The sequence below is a fragment of the Syngnathus typhle genome, unplaced genomic scaffold, assembly GCF_033458585.1.
Source record: "Syngnathus typhle isolate RoL2023-S1 ecotype Sweden unplaced genomic scaffold, RoL_Styp_1.0 HiC_scaffold_24, whole genome shotgun sequence".
Lineage (NCBI taxonomy): Eukaryota > Metazoa > Chordata > Actinopteri > Syngnathiformes > Syngnathidae > Syngnathus > Syngnathus typhle.
The window spans coordinates 1,035,001-1,042,500 of NW_026871930.1; the positions used below are offsets into that span (position 1 = coordinate 1,035,001).

The 7,500-nt window shown below is 59.8% G+C and overlaps 1 non-coding gene across 1 annotated transcript; it reads left to right on the top strand.

Moving 5' to 3' along the window:
- Nucleotides 1-904: 904 nt before the first annotated feature.
- Nucleotides 905-1,058, top strand: LOC133146997 (5.8S ribosomal RNA). The gene has a single exon (XR_009711466.1). It is a non-coding gene; the product is annotated as a 5.8S ribosomal RNA (ribosomal RNA).
- The last annotated feature ends 6,442 nt before the right edge of the window (nucleotides 1,059-7,500 follow it).

Genomic DNA, 7,500 nt, shown 5'->3' on the forward strand with positions numbered 1-7,500 from the left:
CGCGCGGGGTGGCCCCGGCCCCTTAGACCGAAGCGATGAGCGGAGGATGATGGAGGAAGGACTCCCGCGGCTCACGCGCCCTGGCCCACCCAGGAGGGTAACCCGGACGTCTCCGGAACCGGACGGCCAGTGCGGTCGGCCGGCCCGGGACGGACCCGGGGCCACACCTGGGCGGGCGGCGCCGGCGCGCGGGGCCGGCCTCCTCTCCTGCCGCGCCCAAACAATGCGAGAGATTGACCCCGGCGCCGGCGGCGGCGCGCGGGTAAGCGGTTGGTCGGTATGTGGCCCGCGCGCGTGCGTCGTGTGTGGGGAAGGCCCGGTCGTCACACCGGCGTCGGCCCCCCGCCCACCGTCGCGCGACGTCACCGTCCGCCTCCCGCCCCTGCGCGCCCGCTCGACTAGCGCCCGGCCGGACTCTCCCTCGCTGTCTTGAATTGGTCTCGGGTTGGCCACGGCCGGGGTCGGGCCCGGTGTCATCGGAGGCCTCCCACTCGGAACTATAACCCATTGCGGCGGGTACCCAACTCGCGGCCCGCCTTCGGCGGACCCTGGGGGGTTTAATGTCCACACCACACGCACGTTCTGAGGCGGGTGGGTGGCACCCGTTGCTGGAAGGTCGGAAAAAACATATTTTTGATCGTTGGAACTTGGCAACCACGGCGCGCTGCTGAGGGGAGCGCGGCGGTGGACGGCGGCGACCGCGCCAGCAAGCCCCGGCGTCTTTGCGCGCCGGCGGAGGGTCTGCGCGCGGCGTAACGCCAGCTTCCCCGTCCGGCGGTTCGGACGGCGGCGACCGCGCCAGCAAGCCCCGGCGTCTTTGCGCGCCGGCGGAGGGTCCGCGCGCGGCGTAACGCCATCTCCCCGTCCGCCTCGAAGCTCGCGTCGGAAACGAAAAACAATGTACAACTCTTAGCGGTGGATCACTCGGCTCGTGCGTCGATGAAGGACGCAGCTAGCTGCGAGAACTAATGTGAATTGCAGGACACATTGATCATCGACACTTCGAACGCACTTTGCGGCCCCGGGTCCGTCCCGGGGCCACGCCTGTCTGAGCGTCGCTCGAATATCAATCGGGAGCGAAGGGAATCCCGGGCTCCGTCGGCGCGACTTCCGTGCAACGTTCGCGCGGCTGCCGCCTTCGTCCCGGGCCCCTTCACCAGCTCCCGCGGTTGGGGGTTCGCAGGACGCGCCCCTCGGGCGCGACCTTCGTCCCCTTAAGTGCAGACCCGCGACGTCCGCTTCCCCGTCGACCCTCCCGCATCGGGTCCGGGCGCGGCTGCCGGTGGAGTTAGCGACCATCGCGCTGCCCGCGTCCCGTGTTCCCACCGCGGTCGGTCGGCGCGGCGGCGCCGCGGAAAGATCCAGCGAGCCCGGCCCCGCACCCGCCTCGGCGGAGGGGCCGGCCGCGCCTACTACCCCCTCATTTCCGACCTCAGATCAGACGAGACGACCCGCTGAATTTAAGCATATTACTAAGCGGAGGAAAAGAAACTAACCAGGATTCCCTCAGTAGCGGCGAGCGAAGAGGGAAGAGCCCAGCGCTGAATCCCCGCCCGGCCTCGGGCGCGGGAAATGTAGCGTACAGAAGGTCGTTGCGCCCGACGCCGCCCGGAGGGGGCCCGAGTCCTTCTGATGGAGGCTCTGCCCAGGGACGGTGTGAGGCCGGGAGCGGCCCCCGGCGCGCCGGGGCGCGGCCTTCTCGGAGTCGGGTTGTTTGTGAATGCAGCCCAAAGCGGGTGGTAAACTCCATCTAAGGCTAAATACTGGCACGAGACCGATAGAGGACAAGTACCTTAAGGGAAAGTTGAAAAGAACTTTAAAGAGAGAGTTCAACAGGGCGTGAAACCGTTGAGAGGTAAACGGGTGGGGACCACGCAGTCCGATCGGGGGATTCAACCCGGCTGGGATTGGCGGCCGCCTGGGGCGTCGCGGGGGGCTGACCCTTTCGGGGGCCTGGCCTTCACGCGTGCGTTCTCGGAGTCGGACGTCCCCGGGCCGGGCGCACTTCCCCCGTGGTGTGCGTCGCGACCGTCCCTGGGTTGGCTTGGAAGGGTCTGGGGCGAAGGTGGCGCGGGCGGCGGGGCGGTGCGGGGGGGCCTCCGGGCTCTCCGGCCGTTTCCGCACCCGCGCTGTACAGCGCTTTCCTTACTCCGACTTTGCCGCTTCCCCCCGGGGACGTGGAAGTACTTGCTGCGCCTTCCGAACTAGGACGGGGCCCCCTCGCCCCAGGCGCGGCCGAAAGGCGCGGACCGTTCTCGGTGCGCGTTGGCCTGTCGCGCCGCTAGGGCGGGGATCGGTCGTCGAAGTAGGCGTCAGGGGTCCGCGGCGATTGTGGCAGCCCACCTGACCCGTCTTGAAACACGGACCAAGGAGTTTAACGCGCGCGCGAGTCGGAGGGCACGAACGAACCCCTATTTCCGGCGCAATGAAAGTGAGGAGCCGGCGCGCGCCGGCCGAGGTGGGATCCCGGCCCCTCCCATGGGTCGGGCGCACCACCGGCCCGTCTCGCCCGCAGCGTCGGGGAGGTGGAGCTCGAGCGCGCGCGATGAGACCCGAAAGATGGTGAACTATGCCCGGGCAGGGCGAAGCCAGAGGAAACCCTGGTGGAGGCCCGCAGCGGTCCTGACGTGCAAATCGGTCGTCCGACCTGGGTATAGGGGCGAAAGACTAATCGAACCATCTAGTAGCTGGTTCCTTCCGAAGTTTCCCTCAGGATAGCTGGCACTCGAACTATATGCAGTTTTATCTGGTAAAGCCAATGACTAGAGGCCTTGGGGCCGAAACGATCTCAACCTATTCTCAAACTTTAAATGGGTAAGAAGCCCGGCTCGCTGACCTGGAGCCGGGCGTGGAATGCGAGTGCCCAGTGGGCCACTTTTGGTAAGCAGAACTGGCGCTGCGGGATGAACCGAACGCCGGGTTAAGGCGCCCGATGCCGACGCTCATCAGAGCCCAGAAAAGGTGTTGGTCGATATAGACAGCAGGACGGTGGCCATGGAAGTCGGAATCCGCTAAGGAGTGTGTAACGGCCCCAAAGCTCCACACGGAAGTCCCAAAAAAGCTCCATGATTGGTCAAAAATGCTTAGCCGCCTCCCTGGAAGCCGGATCGGGCATAAAAAGTTAGGCGGAACGGCCCCAAAGCTCCACACGGAAGTCCCAAAAAAGCTCCATGATTGGTAAAAAATGCTTAGCCGCCTCCCTGGAAGCCGGATCGGGCATAAAAAGTTAGGCGGAACGGCCCCAAAGCTCCACACGGAAGTCCCAAAAAAGCTCCATGATTGGTCAAAAATGCTTAGCCGCCTCCCTGGAAGCGTAATCGGGCATAAAAAGTTAGGCGGAACGGCCCCAAACCTCCACACGGAAGTCCAAAAAAAGCTCAAAAATTTTCTAAGTGCCAACGGCTCATTCGCCGTAATGTGTCCGCTCCGCGCTGGTTCCCCGGTCGGCCGCAAATAGCGCAAAATCAGCCTCACGGAAGTCCGAAAAAAGCTCAAAAATTTTCTAAGTGCCAACGGCTCATTCGCCGTAATGTGTCCGCTCCGCGCTGGTTCCCCGGTCGGCCGCAAATAGCGCAAAATCAGCCTCACGGAAGTCCGAAAAAAGCTCAAAAATTTTCTAAGTGCCAACGGCTCATTCGCCGTAATGTGTCCGCTCCGCGCTGGTTCCCCGGTCGGCCGCAAATAGCGCAAAATCAGCCTAAGTGCAGTACCAACCTTGGCCTGTTGGTGCGCCAGAGTACGATGAGTTGGTCCCCCCAGTCACTGTACTCATTACCTTTACCCCCTAATCGCAAAATATAGTCAGAACGTATATGCAGAAGACTTTTTTTTCTCTTTTAAAATTTTTCTAAGTGCCAGCGGATGCTGGCACACGAACTGTCCGAGCTACGACGGTTCTCCGGTCGGACAGCGAGGGTGAAAAAGCGGTCCTGGAGGTCCGATAAAATCACCGAGGGCTGACACGCAATCTGTCCGAGTGGCGACGGTTCCCCGGTCGGCCACGAATGGTGAAAATTCGGCCTCTCCACTACGGAGGTCGGTGAGAATTTCAGAATATTTTCTAAGTGCGAGCGTGGGCTGCCGCACAAGTTGTCCGAGTGGCGACGGTTCCCCGGTCGGCCACGAATGTCGAAAATTCGGCCTCTCCACCACGGAGGTCGGTGATAATTTCAGAATATTTTCTAAGTGCGAGCGTGGGCTGCCGCACAAGCTGTCCGAGTGGCGACGGTTCCCCGGTCGGCCACGAATGGTGAAAATTCGGCCTCTCCACCACGGAGGTCGGTGAGAATTTCAGAATATTTTCTAAGTGCCAGCGTGGGCTGCCGCACAAGCTGTCCGAGTGGCGACGGTTCCCCGGTCGGCCACGAATGGTGAAAATTCGGCCTCTCCACCACGGAGGTCGGTGAGAATTTCAGAATATTTTCTAAGTGCGAGCGTGGGCTGCCGCACAAGCTGTCCGAGTGGCGACGGTTCCCCGGTCGGCCACGAATGGTGAAAATTCGGCCTCTCCACCACGGAGGTCGGTGAGAATTTCAGAATATTTTCTAAGTGCCAGCGTGGGCTGCCGCACAAGCTGTCCGAGTGGCGACGGTTCCCCGGTCGGCCACGAATGGTGAAAATTCGGCCTCTCCACCACGGAGGTCGGTGAGAATTTCAGAATATTTTCTAAGTGCCAGCGTGGGCTGCCGCACAAGCTGTCCGAGTGGCGACGGTTCCCCGGTCGGCCACGAATGGTGAAAATTCGGCCTCTCCACCACGGAGGTCGGTGAGAATTTCAGAATATTTTCTAAGTGCCAGCGTGGGCTGCCGCACAAGCTGTCCGAATTGCACCGTAAAGTGTCCGCTTTGTCTGGTTCCCTCGGTCGGCCACAAACGGCGAAAAATCAGCCTCTCCTTCTGGAGCTCGCGCAAGTGCCAACGGCTCTTGCGCCGTAATGTGTCCGCTTTGCCTGGTTCCCTCGGTCGGCCACAAATAGCGAAAAATCAGCCTCTCCTTCTGGAGCTCGTGCCAACTTTGGCGAATATTTTCTAAGTGCCAACGGCTATTGCGCCGTAATGTGTCCGCTTTGTCTGGTTCCCTTTGTCGGCCACAAATAGCGAAAAATCAGCCTCTCCTTCTTGAGCTCGCGCAAGTGCCAACGGCTCTTGCGCCGTAATGTGTCCGCTTTGCCTGGTTCCCTCGGTCGGCCACAAATAGCGAAAAATCAGCCTCTCCTTCTGGAGCTCGTGCCAACTTTGGCGAATATTTTCTAAGTGCCAACGGCTCTTGCGCCGTAATGTGTCCGCTTTGTCTGGTTCCCTTTGTCGGCCACAAATAGCGAAAAATCAGCCTCTCCTTCTGGAGCTCGCGCAAGTGCCAACGGCTCTTGCGCCGTAATGTGTCCGCTTTGCCTGGTTCCCTCGGTCGGCCACAAATAGCGAAAAATCAGCCTCTCCTTCTGGAGCTCGTGCCAACTTTGGCGAATATTTTCTAAGTGCCAACGGCTCTTGCGCCGTAATGTGTCCGCTTTGTCTGGTTCCCTTTGTCGGCCACAAATAGCGAAAAATCAGCCTCTCCTTCTGGAGCTCGCGCAAGTGCCAACGGCTCTTGCGCCGTAATGTGTCCGCTTTGCCTGGTTCCCTCGGTCGGCCACCAATAGCGAAAAATCAGCCTCTCCTTCTGGAGCTCGCGCCAACTTTGGCGAATATTTTCTAAGTGCCAACGGCTCTTGCGCCGTAATGTGTCCGCTTTGTCTGGTTCCCTTTGTCGGCCACAAATAGCGAAAAATCAGCCTCTCCTTCTGGAGCTCGCGCAAGTGCCAACGGCTCTTGCGCCGTAATGTGTCCGCTTTGCCTGGTTCCCTCGGTCGGCCACAAATAGCGAAAAATCAGCCTCTACTTCTGGAGCTCGTGCCAACTTTGGCGAATATTTTCTAAGTGCCAACGGCTCTTGCGCCGTAATGTGTCCGCTTTGTCTGGTTCCCTTTGTCGGCCACAAATAGCGAAAAATCAGCCTCTCCTTCTGGAGCTCGCGCAAGTGCCAACGGCTCTTGCGCCGTAATGTGTCCGCTTTGCCTGGTTCCCTCGGTCGGCCACCAATAGCGAAAAATCAGCCTCTCCTTCTGGAGCTCGCGCCAACTTTGGCGAATATTTTCTAAGTGCCAACGGCTCTTGCGCCGTAATGTGTCCGCTTTGTCTGGTTCCCTCGGTCGGCCACAAATAGCGAAAAATCAGCCTCTCCTTCTGGAGCTCGCGCAAGTGCCAACGGCTCTTGCGCCGTAATGTGTCCGCTTTGCCTGGTTCCCTCGGTCGGCCACCAATAGCGAAAAATCAGCCTCTCCTTCTGGAGCTCGCGCCAACTTTGGCGAATATTTTCTAAGTGCCAACGGCTCTTGCGCCGTAATGTGTCCGCTTTGTCTGGTTCCCTCGGTCGGCCACAAATAGCGAAAAATCAGCCTCTCCTTCTGGAGCTCGCGCCAACTTTGTCGAAAAATTTCTAAGTGCCAACGGCTCTTGCGCCGTAATGTGTCCGCTTTGCCTGGTTCCCTCGGTCGGCCACAAATAGCGAAAAATCAGCCTCTCCTTCTGGAGCTCGCGCCAACTTTGTCGAAAAATTTCTAAGTGCCAACGGCTCTTGCGCCGTAATGTGTCCGCTTTGCCTGGTTCCCTCGGTCGGCTACAAATAGCGAAAAATCAGCCTCTCCTTCTGGAGCTCGCGCCAACTTTGTCGAAAAATTTCTAAGTGCCAACGGCTCTTGCGCCGTAAAGTGTCCGCTTTGTCTGGTTCCCTCGGTCGGCCGCAAATAGCGAAAAATCAGCCTCTCGCCCTTCAGGTACCAGGCGTTGGGGTACCAGGGGTAAGTGCAGTACCAGCTTTGGTCTGTTGGTGCGCCAGAGTACGATGAGTTGGTCCCCCTAGTCACTGTACTCATTACCTTTACCCCCAAATCGCAAAATATAGTCAGAACGAGTGTGGGGAACACAAGTTTTGGCCCCGAGAACCAGGCGGCTGGTGTCTCTAGCGATGTGTTCCCCCCCAAAAAGTGTTCACATGCTCGGACAGCGAACCTAGGAGCTACCGCAAAGCACTCTGGAAGTGCAAGAGCGAAAAATTTTCTAAGTACAAAAACTCTCGAAAATTTTCAAAGTGTCACAGTGCTCGAAAATTTTCAAAGTGCTACATGCTTTCCATCCAAGGAAGGAATAGTGGAGGACCGGCCGCCTCCTTAAACACAAGCCGGCGGAACGACGGGGAGGACCGGCCGCCTCCTTAAACACAGGTCGGTGGAACGTTTGGCAGAATTCTTCTCGTGGAGGACCGGCCGCCTCCTCAAACACAGACCGGTGGGAACGGTTGGCAGAATTGCGTGACGGCCGCCTGCTCCCGGCGTCCGCACGTGAACGAACACCCCCTCCCGGGGACGGCCGTCTGCTCCCGACCGCCGTCCTTCACCCCCTCACCTTCCGGACCCCCGTCTGCTCCCGGCGGGCCTCCGAGTACCCCCACCTTCTCCCGAACTG